The 17660-nt window shown below is 48.0% G+C and overlaps 1 long non-coding RNA gene across 1 annotated transcript; it reads left to right on the top strand.

Annotated features, from left to right (window-relative positions):
- The first annotated feature begins 1066 nt into the window (after nucleotides 1-1066).
- On the top strand, nucleotides 1067-16873 carry LOC122939071. The gene is made up of 4 exons (XR_006390086.1): nucleotides 1067-1208; nucleotides 1388-1975; nucleotides 16356-16416; nucleotides 16621-16873. It is a non-coding gene; the product is annotated as an uncharacterized LOC122939071 (long non-coding RNA).
- The last annotated feature ends 787 nt before the right edge of the window (nucleotides 16874-17660 follow it).

The raw sequence follows: 17660 nt of genomic DNA, 5'->3' as shown, positions 1-17660 counted from the left end.
TCTGGCATAGAACACGTAAGTTCGATTCTGCCAGAGCAACACGATCCGGGTCATCATATATCTGCCCCAGGGCCACAAAAAACCTCTCCACGGATCGCAGGGAAGGATCCCCTGATGGCAGCGAAAAAGCCCAAGTCTGAGCATTACCTCTGAGCAGGGAGATGACAATCCTCACCCTCTGTTCCTCATTACCAGAGGAGTGGGGACACAAACAAAAATGGAGTTTACATGCCTCTCTGAAGCGAACAAAATTCTCACTGCCCCCGGAGAACGTTTCCGGAAGTGAGACCTTTGGCTCGCAACAGACTCCATGAGCCGGAGCAGAGCCCAATGCTTGTAGCTGAGTCAGAGATTGACGGAGATCCGCTACTTCCAAAGAAAGACCCTGCATGCGGTCAACCAGGTCAGAAAGCGGATCCATGTCAACAAGGACGGTTTTGGTGGATTATAATGTCACGGCTGTTTAAGGGTAACACGAGTATACACAGTAAAAAGAGCTACTGACCGGACCCAAACTAGGGAAGAGAAAGGGTGACCCCTGTCAGACCCTCAACACTCTCCCTATGCTGCTAAAGCACATGCCCGGATCCAAATGGTGGAACGAGGCATGCCCGCGTACCTTAGACTGATGAGCCCTGTAACCCCTACAATAGTGGAAGGGGCACGGCCTCCGATGCCCTGCACAGAATAAGGAGGGAACCGGGGCCACCTCAGATCCAGTCAGGAAATCACCAGGTACATAACAAAGTCTGCACACATAGCTGATGGAGCTGCAGCCGCAGAGAAGACGGATCCAAGGACCGCTGGCAATATCCGGAGTGCTTGCAGCAGCAGAACACAGGTCCAGAGAACTAGTAGCTAAAGGAGTGAAGATACTCAAGGCAGAGCTACAACTGAAAGGAGAAATATAATCCACGCCCTGCAATAGGAGGAGGGGTGATTTAAAGGCAGAGAAATCAAACGCAGGAGAGACAGCTGAGAGTAAGACCTCATCACAGGGGCGGAGAAACAGAACAGTGAGAAAACCTCCAACCCTAAGTGACATCATCACAGGGGTGGAGACACAGAGCTTTGAGAACGTCTCAAAGCTCTGGTAGTGACAGTACGACTATAGTATGCTCAGACCTCAATGTATACCCTTACCTCGATGCCAACCTTAGCCATTGATGTGATGCTAATTCAAACTCTGATCTCTACGACAACCTCAGGTATTAAGGTGGTATATTTTAAACGGGACACATATGTTTAATGCACAACCCCACAGGAATACGACTACATGGTGAATTGACTTTCTAATATGAATATGACTTATTTTGGGATCTATGTTCTCAGGAATGCGTATGTTTTTATATCAGGAAGGTTAACACTTTCTCTCATTCCATTGCAGGCCCTTTAATCACCACTGGGACCCAGTGCCGCATATGGGTATCCCATAATAGTTTCACATTGATGTAACCTCCTGTTCATGTGCATATGTGGATGTATGAGTGCATATGTATGTGCTGCCGGGAGGTGCTTGCCGGGGATGCCGCTGTCTGGGTGGTGAGTCGCCGGTGGAGTTTACTGTGGTGAGGAACGGAGGACTTAAGCCAGAGGAGGCGGTGAGCTAATGGAGCTGGAGCGGCTGTGACTGCGGCTGTGAATAAGGGTTAAAAGATAGAGACCGCAGCACATGTTTAAGCGATCTTTAGACACACTCGCTTCCTGTCTTTGGAACGCACTATCAGTCTTTGGAATGCACTTCCTGTCACGTGCGCTCTGGATAACGTTTTTTCATCCGGTCTTTGGAATGCACGCCGGCCGTCGCTCATTCCTCCATGCCCAGCATCCACATGTCCTCACAGCACTATTTAAAGGGACTAGCTGTACCCTTCCCTCAACACCTCTCCTTTCTGGCACGAGATAGTTCCCTGACATTCAGGTGTTACATCCTTACATAGGAAGTTGTGACTCCCACATCCCAACTGCGGCACAGGTAAGTCCTGGTGGATTCAGTTTGACCATTATGAAGGTATAAATTGTCTGATAGCTTGGCACCTAACATGAGGAAATATGTGACATTTTTGTTTATACTGATGAATTTTTCCCAGTTATTGCACTATGTTGTCTACTTACCATACATACAGTAATCAGATGTGAATTCAATGATGACTATGCCCCCACCACAGGACCTAAGGTTATGGATATGTTATACACAATCCTTATGTTATATATATGTTACCCAATCCTCAATGTCTCCCTGACACATGGACCTCAGTAGCAAAATACTGATACATCTCACTCTCTGATACATAACCTTTGTCCTCTGTGGGTATATATCATACCACCGTACTATCGTACCACCTACTTTACCATGCAAACTATACGTGTGAACTGTGAGATCAATATACCTCCATCATAGGCTTTGAAGTAATACAGAAGAGTTCAGCATACAATAAAGTGAATAAATTCTATGTCTGTGGAGAACCATAATGCTTTTGTGGGTAAATGCTTGTGTAGGTACATGCCTTAAATAGAATATGCAGATCCATATCCAAGGAGATATAGTGTCTCCTATAAGAATCAACTGGGATCAAAATACAAGAAATGAGTGCAAAGTCAAGATTCCCCAGTATCCCATGAGAGACAGCCGGGATAGGAATGAAACACCATAAGTTGTACTATGTGTGTCCAGCGTAAGCACCTGCCATTGTACTTTGTATCTTATAGTTTTACTTTACAGTATGCTGATTCTTTCTTTTCATTTTATTTTATTTTTATTTTACTTATTGACTTTTTTCTGCATTTGTATACTTCAGTGTCTGATGAAGGCCTGCGAGCCGAAAACGTTCACACACTGCCGTTCAACTATATGTACCGAGCAAACTGAGTAATAAAAGACAAACTCAAAGAAACACAATTCTGCTGTGATTTATATTTGCGTTTGGGGATAGTGAACGGACGTCCGTAGTTGTTTTAAGCAGCAACTTACAGAGTTCCCTCATCACCTTGGACATAAAAGGGGTCCCTTGGTCGGTCAGAACCTCTTTAGGTAGTCCTACTCGGGAAAACATCTCCATTAACTCCTTAGTGGCCGAGGTATGTCACAGTGGCGCCTCCAGGTACCGAGTGGCGTAGTCTAGAATGACTAAGATGTGTTGATGCCATTAGGCGGACTTCGGTACTGGGCCTATGAGGTTCATAGCTATTCGGTCAAACGGTACTTCGATAATCGGAAGAGGTACTAGGGGACTACGGAAATGTAGCTGGGGGATAGTTGTCTAGCAGGTCGGGCAAGACTTACAAACTTCCTCTACTTCTTTGAATATGCTGGGCCAGTAAAACCTTTGTAGAATACGATCCTGAGTTTTCTGCAGCCCCAGGTGACCCCCGAGAACATGTTGGTGGGCTAGATCTAACATAAGTTTGCGATAAGCCTTGGGGACCAACAACTGTTTAATAGGCTTACCCCATAGTTGGTTTACTCGATACAACATATCTTGATGAACCACAAAACGGGGAAACACTGACTCTGCCCCGGGTTGTTGTGGTTCCCATCTACTATTAACACATTTTCCCAGGCGTGGGATAGGGTTGGATCCCGACGTTGTGCGGTACCAAAATTATCCCCAGAGACATTGAGGTCTGCAAATTCAGGACCTGGCGGCAAGTCCTCCACGTCTCCCACCATCACACTTAGCAGGGTTGTCTCCCCCTCTTCCACCGAAGTGGCGGTCACCCCTACCGCTGGCCCTTCGGCCTCAGGTTTCCAGGGTTCTTGCTCTCCCCAGAGCCGGGCCACTCTGCTAGGGTTACTCCTGTCTCATGGGTATCAGTCAGTCTCATAGCAGGCCACAGTGGCTGGAAGCCCGGGAAGTCTCTCCTTATTATGAGTTCACAATGTAGATTCGTGGCGACAGCCACCTCATGGGTCCATCTACCGGCCACCGTGGTTAGAGACACCAGCGTGGCGGGGTAGTCTTTTAAGTCTCCATGGATGCACATTACCCCGACTTTCCAGCCAGTATACTTAGTGGACCGCACCAGGGTAGCCCTTACTAGGGTCACCAGACTCTCAGTCCAGCAGAGCCTCTTCTGGAGTGTCTCCCACTTCCACCCGGCACAAGTGAGCTAGAGATTCTGGGCTACCTGTTGCACACAGCCTCCTGGCATATAGCGACTGACGGTAGCCATAGTTAGTGTCCATGGGCTCAACCCGATGGGGACAGTCAGCTCTTACATGGCCAAGCTCCTGACACCGCCAGCAGACTATCGGAGCCAGGTCCACAGTGGGTACATCCCGGGCGGGTTTTATCGGCTCAAATCTCCGGGCCTGGGGTGGAGATTTCCGGGGTTTGCCAACCACCATCCCGACAGAACCCTCCTTTAGATTCCTGGTAGCTTCATAGCGTTCCACCAGGTCCACCATCTCAAGGGCATTGCCAGAGACACCTGACCGATCCAGTGCTGGAGAGGGTATGGCAAAGCCCTCCAGAACATATCGGCTAATAGTCTATTCAGCATATCAGCACATCAGGCTGTAGCCACTTTTGCAAGAGGTGTAGTAAGTCATAATACTGGGTCCTCGCAGGTTCAGCCGACTTAAACCCCCACTGATGTACTCGCTGGGACCAACACATTCACCCCCAGTCTTGCCAAAATCTCACCCTTTACTTTTTGGTAGTCGGCCACTTGATCGTCCGGCAAGTTGAAATACACCCGCTGGGAATCAGATGCCAGGAAGGGAGCGAAGACCTCAGCCCACTGGTCGCGGGGTAGCTGTCACGAGGGTGTCAAGAGCCACGTCTGACTCCGTTATACCCGGGGTCAGGAAGTCGCAGCGGGTGGCTGCGCGCTCTATGTCTAAAGATCACGGTGTTTCTTAGTGTTTGTTTTCTGTGTTTGCCTTACTATCCTTTTTGTCTCACTCAGGGATCCGTAGCTTCTCCTCCTCAGCTGTTTCTTGTCTGCCACTCCCAAACTCCTTATATTCTCCTCTCACACTTCTCTTGTTGCCAGTTATAGAGCTTCCTGCCTGGACATCTATGCTGACCCACTGGAGCTGAGAATCTGGTTGTTGTTCCAGAGTGCTACCCTCCGGATCCCTGTTGGGCTTTTGTTGTCTCCTGTTGTTGCCCACCTGGGATTATATGTTTAGTTTGTATTGTCTGTCCTCCTCTTGGTGTTTTCCTCTAGAGCTAGTGGTGCGGACTAGTGTTCCCACCGCCCTGTTCACTATCTAGGGCTCATCCTAGGGAAAGCCAGGGTTTTAGGCACGTGATCGGCGTACGGGTGAGGAACCCGTCTAGGGACGACAGGGCAGCCAGGTGCCAGACTGACGACAGGGCAGCCAGGTGCCAGACGCAAGGTGAGTCAGGGGTCACCACCTTCCCTCTCACTAGGGCAGGGCCTCCCCCTTTTCCTCCCTCCGTGTCACGTATGTGACAGTTACGCCGATCGTGATATTATAACTGGCCCTTATTTTTTGAGAAAAAAAAAATATATATATTTAATTTTTTTTTTTTTTTTCTCTACTTAGAATCCAATATGGATCCTATTGCTGCTTTGGCAAAACAGCTTCAAGGCCTGTCTTTGGAGGTGGCAGGATTGAAGGCGTCTGTCCTCCAACAGCAGCAGCAAATGCAGCAGACCGTAAGCCCAGCGGTTGCTATGGGTAACCAGGTTGTTACAGAACCCAAGGTTGTTCTTCCTGACAGATTCTCTGGGGGAAGGGACAAATTTGTGTTGTTCCGTGAGGCCTGCAAATTATATTTTAAGCTGCGCCCTTACTCCTCAGGTAATGAAGAACAGCGGGTGGGGATTGTTATTTCCCTGCTTCAGGGGGACCCGCAATCCTGGGCGTTCTCGTTACCCCCTGGTTCCCAGGCTCGCCGGTCAGTGGAGGGATTTTTTGGGGCTTTGGGTCTCATATATGATGACCCTGACCGTGTCGCCCTGGCTGAGTCGAAATTACGGAGACTCCTACAGGGAGATCGGCCAGCAGAGGAATATTGCTCAGAGTTCCGCAGGTGGGCTACGGATACTCAGTGGAACGACCCGGCTCTCAGGAGTCAGTTCTGCTCTGGGTTATCTGAAAGGGTTAAGGATGCGCTGGCGCTGTATGAGACCCCCCTTTCCCTTGATGCTGTTATGTCCCTCTCTATCAGGATAGATAGACGTCTTAGGGAGAGATCGAAAATTCCTGAGCAATCGGTAACCTCTCCCAAGCAGCAGTTAGTCTGTACGGACTTGGATGAGCCTATGCAGCTAGGAGGAACTTCTCGTCAGGTCCGTCCTCCTGAGGTTCGCCGTAGGTGGGGGGCTTGTTTTTTCTGTGGGGGGAGGGGTCATTTCATTAATGTCTGTCCCTCCTTTCCCAAAAACAAAAGACCGTCGGAAAACTACTAACCCCAGGCTGTGCGGAGGATGTCAGCCGGGGGGTATACGTTTCCTCCATACGAACATCTCAATTTGTGTTGCCAGCGGTTATTGTTTTTGGTGTTAAGACGGAGTCTATTTCTTTTTTTCTAGACAGTGGAGCAGGGGTAAATTTGATTGATGCCCATTTTTCCCGCACTATGGGTTTGTCTCTCTGTACGCTGCAGAGACCCATTCCCATATTCGCTATTGACTCTGCTCCTCTGTCTCAGAGAAACCTCACTCACGTTGTCCATAACTTACATCTTCGGGTAGGGGACCACCAAAAGGAGCGTCTTTCATGTTACGTTCTGGAGGGCCTTCCCTCTCCTGTGGTATTGGGTCTTCCCTGGTTGGTAGCGCACAATCCAGTGGTGGATTGGCAGGCCAGGGAGATATTGGAGTGGAGTGAGCATTGCAGAGAGAATTGCTTAAATAACAATTGCTTAATCGCCTCCATAGCTTCCCTACCTACATTTATTTCGGACTTTGAGGACGTTTTTTCTGAAAAGGGTTGTCAGAAGCTACCACCTCATCGTCCTTATGATTGCCCGGTTAACCTGATTCCCGGTGCAAAATTACCCAAGTCCAGGTTGTATAATCTTTCGGGTCCCGAGAGACAAGCCATGAAAGATTATATCTCCGAGAGTCTGGCCAAGGGACACATCAGACCCTCTTCTTCACCCGTGGCTGCAGGGTTTTTCTTTGTTAAAAAGAAAGATGGGGGCCTGCGTCCTTGCCTAGATTTCCGTGAGCTAAACCGGATAACCGTCCGAGACCCATACCCTCTTCCTCTCATTCCTGACCTTTTTAATCAGATTGCGGGTGCTAGGTGGTTCTCCAAACTTGATCTTAGGGGGGCCTACAATCTGATTCGTATCAAGGAAGGGGATGAGTGGAAGACAGCTTTTAACACCCCTGAGGGGCATTACGAAAATTTAGTCATGCCTTTCGGTCTGACCAATGCCCCTGCTGTCTTCCAACATTTCGTTAATGATATTTTTAGTCATCTCATCGGCAGGTTTGTAGTCATATACCTAGATGATATCTTAATTTATTCGGCTGATCTGAAAACACATGAAGTACATGTCAGGCAAGTACTGCAGGTCCTACGGACGAATAAATTATATGCGAAAATTGAAAAATGTGTCTTCGCCGTTCAGGAAATACAATTCCTGGGATATCTATTATCTGCTTCAGGTTTCCGTATGGATCCTGGGAAGGTCCAGGCAATTTTAGATTGGGATCTTCCTGAGAACCTTAAAGCTCTACAACGGTTTTTGGGTTTCGCAAATTTCTACAGAAAGTTTATTAAAAATTATTCAGTGATCGTTAAACCCCTTACTGACATGACTAGGAAGGGGACTGATTTTTCTAAATGGTCTGACGCCGCTAAAATTGCATTTTCCTCTCTAAAAGAGAGATTTACCTCGGCACCTGTTCTAATTCAACCTGATGTCTCCCAGCCTTTTATTGTTGAAGTTGATGCGTCGGAGGTGGGAGTGGGGGCTGTATTGTCTCAGGGTCCGTCTCCTGGCAAATGGCGTCCTTGCGCTTTCTTTTCCAAAAAATTATCTGCAGCAGAAAAGAACTATGATATTGGAAATAGGGAACTGTTGGCGATTAAACTGGCGTTTGAAGAGTGGCGTCACTTCTTAGAGGGAGCAATCCACCCCGTCACGGTAATTACGGATCACAAATACCTTCTGTACCTAGAATCGGCTAAGCGTCTCACCCCTAGACAAGCTAGGTGGTCGCTATTCTTTACCAGATTTAACTTTGTAATCACCTATCGTCCTGGGGCAAAAAATACCAAGGCAGACGCATTGTCTCGTAGTTTCCCTGGAGGGGGTAATGTTAGTGATCCGGTACCTATTTTACAAAGAGGAGTGGTTGTCTCGGCTGTACACTCTGTTCTAGAGGGAAAGGTGTTAGAGGCCCAGGGGGACGCCCCGGCCTCTTGCCCCTCAGAGAAATTGTTTGTACCGTTAAACCTGCGTCTTGAGTTATTGAAGGAACATCATAATTCGGCACTTGCTGGGCACCCAGGTAGTAAAGCAACCTTGGAGCTATTGTCTCGTCGTTTTTGGTGGCCAAGGTTGCGTCAGGATGTAATAGATTTCGTGTCTACTTGTTCTACTTGTGCACGCGCGAAAGTCTCTCATACACGTCCAGCAGGGTCTTTATTGCCACTTTTCATCCCCAATAGACCATGGACACATCTATCAATGGATTTCATCACTGACTTACCTTTGTCTGCGGGTAAAACAGTTATCTTGGTAGTAGTAGACAGGTTTAGCAAGATGGTACACTTTATTGCGCTACCCGCACTTCCTAATGCTAAGACTCTTGCTCAGGTGTTTATCAGTGAAATCGTGAAGCTTCACGGGGTCCCTTCCGATGTGGTTTCGGATCGGGGAACCCAGTTTATTTCTAAGTTTTGGAAAGCTTTTTGTACCCGTTTAGGGGTACACTTATCCTTTTCCTCAGCTTTCCATCCTCAGTCGAATGGACAGACTGAGCGTACCAACCAAAACCTAGAAACATATTTAAGGTGTTTTGCGTCTGAAAACCAAGAGGTGTGGTCATCATATTTACCGTTAGCCGAGTTTGCCATAAATAATCGCCGTCAGGAATCCACTGGCAAGTCACCATTTCTTGGTGCATACGGTTTTCATCCCCAATTTTGTACTTTCAAAGAGGGGGGGTCTTCTGGGGTTCCCGAAGAGGAACGGTTTTCTTCATCTCTTTCATCGGTATGGCAGAAGGTGCAAGCTAACTTGAAAAATATGAGTGGTAAATACAAATGCATGGCCGATAAGAAACGGTCGCCAGGTCCGGACCTAGGAGTGAATGACTATGTGTGGTTGTCTACTAGGAATATTAAGTTGAAGGTTCCCTCTTGGAAACTGGGTCCTAGGTTCATTGGTCCTTATAAAATTGTAGCCGTCATTAACCCTGTGGCTTTTCGCCTGGAGCTACCTCAGACTTTTAAGATCCATAACGTCTTCCATAAGTCGTTGCTCAAGAAGTATGTTCCACCTCTAGAACCATCACCGCTGCCACCTCCTCCTGTTGTTGTGGATGGTAATCTGGAGTTTCAAATATCCAGAATTGTTGATTCTCGTCGGGTCCGCCGCTCTCTTCAGTATCTGGTGCATTGGAGGGGTTACGGTCCCGAGGAAAGAATGTGGGTTCCAGCGTCAGAGGTAAACGCCAACAGGTTGATTCAGGCTTTCCATGTCTCTCATCCGGAGAGACCTGGTCCTGAGTGTCCGGAGGCCCCTCGTGAAAGGGGGGGTACTGTCACGAGGGTGTCAAGAGCCACGTCTGACTCCGTTATACCCGGGGTCAGGAAGTCGCAGCGGGTGGCTGCGCGCTCTATGTCTAAAGATCACGGTGTTTCTTAGTGTTTGTTTTCTGTGTTTGCCTTACTATCCTTTTTGTCTCACTCAGGGATCCGTAGCTTCTCCTCCTCAGCTGTTTCTTGTCTGCCACTCCCAAACTCCTTATATTCTCCTCTCACACTTCTCTTGTTGCCAGTTATAGAGCTTCCTGCCTGGACATCTATGCTGACCCACTGGAGCTGAGAATCTGGTTGTTGTTCCAGAGTGCTACCCTCCGGATCCCTGTTGGGCTTTTGTTGTCTCCTGTTGTTGCCCACCTGGGATTATATGTTTAGTTTGTATTGTCTGTCCTCCCCTTGGTGTTTTCCTCTAGAGCTAGTGGTGCGGACTAGTGTTCCCACCGCCCTGTTCACTATCTAGGGCTCATCCTAGGGAAAGCCAGGGTTTTAGGCACGTGATCGGCGTACGGGTGAGGAACCCGTCTAGGGACGACAGGGCAGCCAGGTGCCAGACGCAAGGTGAGTCAGGGGTCACCACCTTCCCTCTCACTAGGGCAGGGCCTCCCCCTTTTCCTCCCTCCGTGTCACGTATGTGACAGTTACGCCGATCGTGATAGTAGCTTTTTCCTGATGGACTCTTTTTCGTACATTGTTGGAGTTATTTACACATCAGTTGGAAGAAATGAGTGATGCGCAACCATTATTGCCATGGGATGTAGATAACAGGGATATGTCTCAGTCAGGCAGCATTACACACATGGACGTACGGTGTGATGATGATGATGATGTTGTACCCGCTGCTGCTTCCTTTGCTGAGTTGTCAGATACAAGTGAAGCGGTTGATGATGACAATTTGTCCGTGGATGTCACGTGGGTGCCCGCTCGAAGAGAAGAAGAACAGGGGGAAAGTTCAGATGGGGAGACAGAGAGGAGGAGGAGACGAGTTGGAAGCAGGGGAAGGTCGTTGCAAGGAGCTAGTGGCACAGTCAGACAGCATGTATCGGCACCCGTGGTCAGCCAGACAGCACGCCAATAAACGCATGCTGTTGCCACCACCAGAATGCCGTCATTGCAAAGCTCAGCAGTGTGGCATTTTTTTTGTGTGTCTGCCTCTGATAGCAGCGATGCCATTTGCAACCTGTGCCAAAAGAAACTGAGTCGTGGGAAGTCCAACACCCACCTAGGTACAACTGCTTTGCGAAGGCACATGATCTCACATCACAAACGCCTATGGGATCAACACATGAGTAAAAGCAGCACACAAACTCAAAGCCACCATCCTCCTCCTGGTCCAGCATCTTCAGCCACGTCAACCACTGCTGTCCTCCTTGCCCCCTCTCAACCACCCGCCACTCCGCCTCTCACCTTCAGCAGTTCCTACTCATCTGCCCACAGTCAGGTGTCTGTCAAGGACATGTTTGAGCGTAAGAAGCCAATGTCACAGTCACCCCCTTGCCCGGCGTCTGACAGCTGGCTTGTCTGAACTCTTAGCCCGCCAGCTTTTACCATAAAAGCTGGTGGAGTCTAAGGCCTTCAAAAAATTTGTAGCTATTGGGACACCGCAGTGGAAGGTACCTGGACGAAATTTCTTTGCACAAAAGGCAATCCCCAACCTGTACTCGATTGTGCAAAAGGAAGTCATGGCATGTCTGGCACACAGTGTTGGGGCAAGGGTCCATCTGACCACTGATACCTGATCTGCAAAGCGCAGTCAGGGCAGGTATATCACCTACACTGCGCATTGGGTAAACCTGCTGATGGCTGTCAAGCATGGAATGCGTGGCTCTGCAGAGGAGTTGGTGACACCGCCACGACTTGCAGGCAGGCCTGTTGCCACCTCCTCTACTCCATCCTCTTCCATAACCTCCTTGGCTGAGTCCTCTTCTGCTGCTGCATCTTGCTCCACATCAACGGCACCCCTCCAGCTCCCCAGGGGCTATTCCACATCCCGGATACGACAGTGTCACGCCGTCTTGGGGTTGACTTGCCTGAAAGCAGAGAGTCACACCAGACCAGCACTCCTGTCCGCCCTAAACGCACAGGTGGATCAGTGGCTGACTCTGCACCAACTGGAGATCGGCAAAGTGGTGTGTGACAACGGAATCAATTTGTTGGCGGCATTGAATTTGGGCAAGTTGACACATGTGCCGTGCATGGCACATGTGTGTAATCTGATCGTACAACGCTTTGTGCATAAGTACCCAGGCTTACAGGACGTCCTCAAGCAGGCCAGGAAGGTGTGTGGCCATTTCAGGCGTTCCTACACGGCCATGGCGCACTTTTCAGACATTCAGCGCCGAAACATGCCAGTGAGGAGCTTGATTTGCGACAGCCCGACACGTTGGAATTCAACACTCCTAATGTTCGACCTCCTGCTCCAACAAGAAAAAGCTGTCATCGAGTATTTGTATGACCGGGGTGCTAGGACAGCCTCTGCGGAGCTGGGATTTTTTTTGCCACGTTACTGGAGACTCATGCGCAATACCTGTAGGCTCATGCGTCCTTTTGAGGAGGTGACAAACCTAGTCAGTCGCACCGAAGGCACCATCAGCGACATCATCCCATTTGTTTTCTTCCTGGAGCGTGCCCTGCGAAGAGTGCTGGATCAGGCTGTAGATGAGCGTGAAGAGGAAGAGTTGTGGTCACCATCATCACCCCAGAAACAGCCTTATCAGCATCGCTTGCTGGACCTGCGGCAACGCTGGAAGAGGAGTCTGAGGAAGAGGAGTCAGAGGAGGAATGTGGCTTTGAGGAGGAGGAAGACCAACCACAGCAGGCATCCCAGGGTGCTTATTGTCACCTATCTGGTACCCATGGTGTTGTACGTGGCTGGGGGGAAGAACAGACCTTTAGTGAGATCAGTGAGGACGAGGAACGGGACATGAGGAGCTCAGCATCCAACCTTGTGCAAATGGGGTCTTTCATGCTGTCGTGCCTGTTGAGGGACCCTCGTATAAAAAGGCTGAAGGAGAACGACCTGTACTGGGTGGCCACGCTACTAGACCCGCGGTATAAGCAGAAAGTGCCTGAAATGTTACCGAATTACCGGAAGTCGGAAAGGATGCAGCAGTTCCAAAATAAATTAAAAAGTATGCTTTACACAGCGTATAAGGGTGATGTCACAGCACAACGGGAATCTAACAGGGGAAGAGGTGAAAGTAATCCTCCTCCTACCACGACCACGCTGGCAAGGACAGGACGCTTTACAGATGTGTTTTTGATGGAGGACATGCGGAGCTTTTTAAGTCCTACGCATCGCCACAGCCCTTCCACCCTCAGAGAACGACTTGACCGACAGGTAGCAGACTACCTCGCCTTAACTGCAGACATCGACACTCTGAGGAGCGATGAACCCCTTGACTACTGGGTGTGCAGGCTTGACCTGTGGCCTGAGCTATCCCAATTTGTGATAGAACTTCTGGCCTACCCCGCTTCAAGTGTCCTGTCAGCAGGAGGTATTGTCACTGAGAAGAGAAGTCGCCTAGGTCAAAAAAGTCTAGATTACCTCACCTTTATTAAGATGAATGAGGCATGGATCCCGAAGGGACTGAGAGTGGGCGATACATTCGACTAAAAAAGGCCTGATGACTGAGATGAGCTGCCTTGGGCTAAAAATGGTCCACACGCTGCTGTATTTTATCTCTGAATGCCGGATGACTTGCGTGACTTATCCGCCACCAACTAGGGTTCAAGCCACAATGTTTTAGGGCACTTTTTTCCTAGGAAACATTATTATTTTTTCTGGCTGCAACAATACCTAGTTTTTCAGGTATGTGTACATGCCTAATTTTTCTGCCCTCTGGTGCTGCACTGTGGCTTCAAAAAAAAAAAAAAAAAGGCACATACATGTGTCATTTCCCCTTCGTGATCGTTACCTTGTTGTGGTGAAGGGGCTTGCGTATCACAATGAAGTGACCACCTCTATGAATGTGTTGGCAATGGCAATGTTGGCACACCCCAGATGATAAGGTCGTTGCTTTATTGTGAACAGACCAAAAGCGATCGGCTGGATAATTTTGCATAGAAAAAACATTAATTTTCTTTGTGATCATCTAAGGTGAACATTAAAGCCTACTAGGCCAACAATGGGCCCACACTGCAGAATCATTGTTTTCTGGGTCACTTAACTGTCACTGAACTACCTCAGCACGACCATAGGCTTTGAAAAAACCCCATCGCCTGCAATCTCCCAAACTTGCGCACGAGCACAGTCATCACTACACCAAGATTGACGCATAGAGGAATACAATTTATGTCATTAGTGTGTCAACTATTGACAACTCTTTGTGGTTGTCTAAAATCTATTCCATACACGTCCCCTGATAGGGGACGTACCAGGGATTAAACTGATAGGAATAGTACTAGTTAACACACCACACATATTGGGATTGCACAGTACATTACACAGCGCACGCGCAGTGCCCCAAATTGGAATTAAGAGGACCGACCAAGCATCTTTTTTCATCTCCCGGTTCCTAAAATCGATGCCATATACACGTCCCCTGATAGGGGACGTAACAGGGATTAAACTGATAAAAATAGTACTACTTAACACGCTGCTCATATCTGGTGGCACATTCGATTGCACGCGCAGTGGCCCAAATTTGAAGTAGGAAGTAGGATTAAACTGATAGGAATAGTACTAGTTAACACACCTTATAATAATATTAATAATAATAATACTAGTGGACGTAACAGGGATTAAACTGATAGGAATAGTACTACTTAACACACCTTATAATAACGCAGAGAGAGGAGTCTGAAGAAGAGGAGTCAGAGGAGGAAGGTGGCTTTGAGGAGGTGGAAGACCAAACAGAGCAGGCGTCCCAGGGGGCTTGTTGTCACCTTTCGGGGACCCTTGGTGTTGTACGTGGCTGGGTGGAGGAAGAGACCTTCAATGACATCAGTGAGGACAAGGAACGGGACATGGCTAGCTTGGTATCCAACCTTGTGCAAATGGGCAGATTGCGGTTGTGCAAATGGACTGCTTGCGGTTGTTTGCGGTGCGTTAAACAGGGAGTTTGGTCTGTCACTGTGAAGCGGGCGTAACCGTTACACTACCTGATCGATACAACATCATACCTGATGTTTTAAAGCACGTTATGCCAAACAATTTAGGAATGTTAGGTGATTTATGCCCTTTATGGATTAAAACCCGTCTCTGCGTCAGCTATGTAATTTTCCATGGGAGTTTTGTCATGGATCCCCCTACGGCATGCCACAGTCCAGGTGTTAGTCCCCTTGAAACGACTTTTCCATCACTATTGTGGCAAGAAAGAGTCCCTGTGGGTTTTAAAATTCGTCTGCCCATTAAAGTCAATGGTGGTTTGCCCGTTCGCGAACATTTGCGAAAATTCGCGTTCGCCGTTCGCGAACTGAAAATGTTATGTTTGCGACATCTCTACTGCTTATTAGCCTCACGTTGCTGCAGGTTTGTGTCTCGCTGCTGCAGATTAGCCTCAATGAGGGCCTTCACAACAGCCTCCATTTTGTCGTGGGGCACTGGTTGTAATATAGCTGGTTTAATGTACGACAAACAACCGTGCACGAAAAATGCAGAAACCAAAAATATCGGCGTTCATGCCAGCCTCACTGCTCTTGCCCGCATCCTCCACCAATTGTGGGGACTCGCTCTGGTAGACAGGATTAGCGGACGCAGTATAGAGGCAACAACAAGTTCTTTGGATCAAACAGTTCAGTGTTTTATTCACACTTTAGGCAAGTGACAAAACAAGCAGTCATATTCACACCATGCAGCAATTCTGCCTCAGAGTCCTTGCTGATAGGAGCACCAACCTGTTTTCACACCAAACAGGTAGCAAGCCTTCATCCAGACACAAGGCTCCCAGATCCCAACACAGAGACATGGGCCAACTGAGCCCAGCTGCCTATTTAAGGACAGCCAGGTGCTGCCAAAATCCGGACCGGCATTTAAAATCCGGTCCCGTATTTGACCTCACCTGGCTGTAAATCAGCCCAGCAGCACATGCTGGGAGGAAAATACCTGTTTTCCCAGACCAAACCTCTCACTGTGTCACAATATATTCATATATATATATATATATATATATATATATATAATCTCTATATATCTCAGCTAGACAAAGGCTCCATAGAGAGAGCTGAAACGTTGCTGCTGGTTGGGTGAATAAACCGTCCACTTTTTTATCACAACCTGGAGTGCTGCCTTCTTTTTGCTCTCTTATTTATATATATATATATATATATATATATATATATATATATGTACAATCATATTAATTGATCATAAAATATGTCACACAAATCATAAACATCTGTACTCAAAATTAGGTGAGAACCACAGAACACTCACCAATATCCACCCACATAATCTTTTCACACTGTGCATGTCAAATTTCATAGCAATAAATGGAATATTTGAAAATGGGGAAAAAATCTTTGTGGGGTGAAATGTAGAATTTTTTTCTTTTTTTTAGGTGTTTACACTGACGTCGTTCACTACATGCTAAAAATTACAAGATTACCTTATTTTGCAGGTCACTATGATTATGGTGATTCCAAACTTTTTATGTTTTTCCTTGCATCGATGCATTCTGACAGCCATAACTTTTCTATATTTTTCCGTCTACAGACCCGTGTAAGGGCTCATTTTTCGCTGATCGAGCTGTAGTTTTCATTGGTATCATGTTGAGGTATGTATCACTTTTTGATCACGTTTAAAAAAAATTGGGGCGGGGCAACATGACCAAAAAACTGCATTTTGGCTATTTTACTGTATTTTCTCTATTACGGCATTCGCCGTGCATGACAAATGCTTTTATATTGTACTTGTTAGGACTTTTTGGGATGCAGCGATACCTATCATGTTAATTTTTGTTATTTATTTTTATGTTCAGGTACCAGCATTTGAGGGGTTAAATGACCGAGACAGGAGTTGAATTCGATCCCGTTTGCCGCTGGCGGGACTGGGAAACATGGGCTGTGTGTCGGCCGCATCTCCAGGACCAACTGCGGCTCCCCAATCTGAACTGACTGCATGGTAGTGATTTAAGATACAGTCAGTTCCTTTTTGATCGTGGGGCTTTTGTACTGTGCTCACATCAACATCATATTGGATCAGGTGAGCTGTGATCGGCACGGTCATGTGAGTCAGCCCTTAAAGGGCTTCTGTCAGCCCACTAAACCCTTTTTTTTTTTTCCGTTAATATTAATCCCTACACTGCAAGCTCCCTGTACATATGCTAAATATTAATTTTCGTTCAGTAGATATTGTTAAAAATCAAGTTTTATCATATGTAAATTACCTTGCTACCAGCAAGTAGGGCGGCTACTTGCTGGTAGCAGCCGCATCCTCCTCTCATCATGACGCCCCCTCCGCCGTTTGATTGACAGGGCCAGGGAACGGGTTCGTTCTCTGCTGGCCCTGTTCGAATTCAAAATATCGCGCCTGCGCCGTACCTTTCTTTAATCGGTGCAGGCGCACTGAGAGGCGGCCTCTCTCCCGGCCGCTCCATCCTCAATGCGCCTGCGCCGGGGGTGGATGTGACGTCATCGGCGCAGGCGCACTGAGAGGCGGCCTCTCTCCCGGCCGCTCCATCCTCAATGCGCCTGCGCCGATGACGTCACATCTACACCCGGCGCAGGCGCATTGAGGATGGAGCGGCCGGGAGAGAGGCCGCCTCTCAGTGCGCCTGCACCGATTAAAGAAAGGTACGGCGCAGGCGCGATATTTTGAATTCGAACAGGGCCAGCAGAGAACGAACCCGTTCCCTGGCCCTGTCAATCAAACGGCGGAGGGGGCGTCATGATGAGAGGAGGATGCGGCTGCTACCAGCAAGTAGCCGCCCTACTTGCTGGTAGCAAGGTAATTTACATATGATAAAACTTGATTTTTAACAATATCTACTGAACGAAAATTAATATTTAGCATATGTAC

Source organism: Bufo gargarizans, chromosome 5 (genome assembly GCF_014858855.1).
Source record: "Bufo gargarizans isolate SCDJY-AF-19 chromosome 5, ASM1485885v1, whole genome shotgun sequence".
Lineage (NCBI taxonomy): Eukaryota > Metazoa > Chordata > Amphibia > Anura > Bufonidae > Bufo > Bufo gargarizans.
This window is presented reverse-complemented; position numbering and strand designations above follow the sequence as displayed.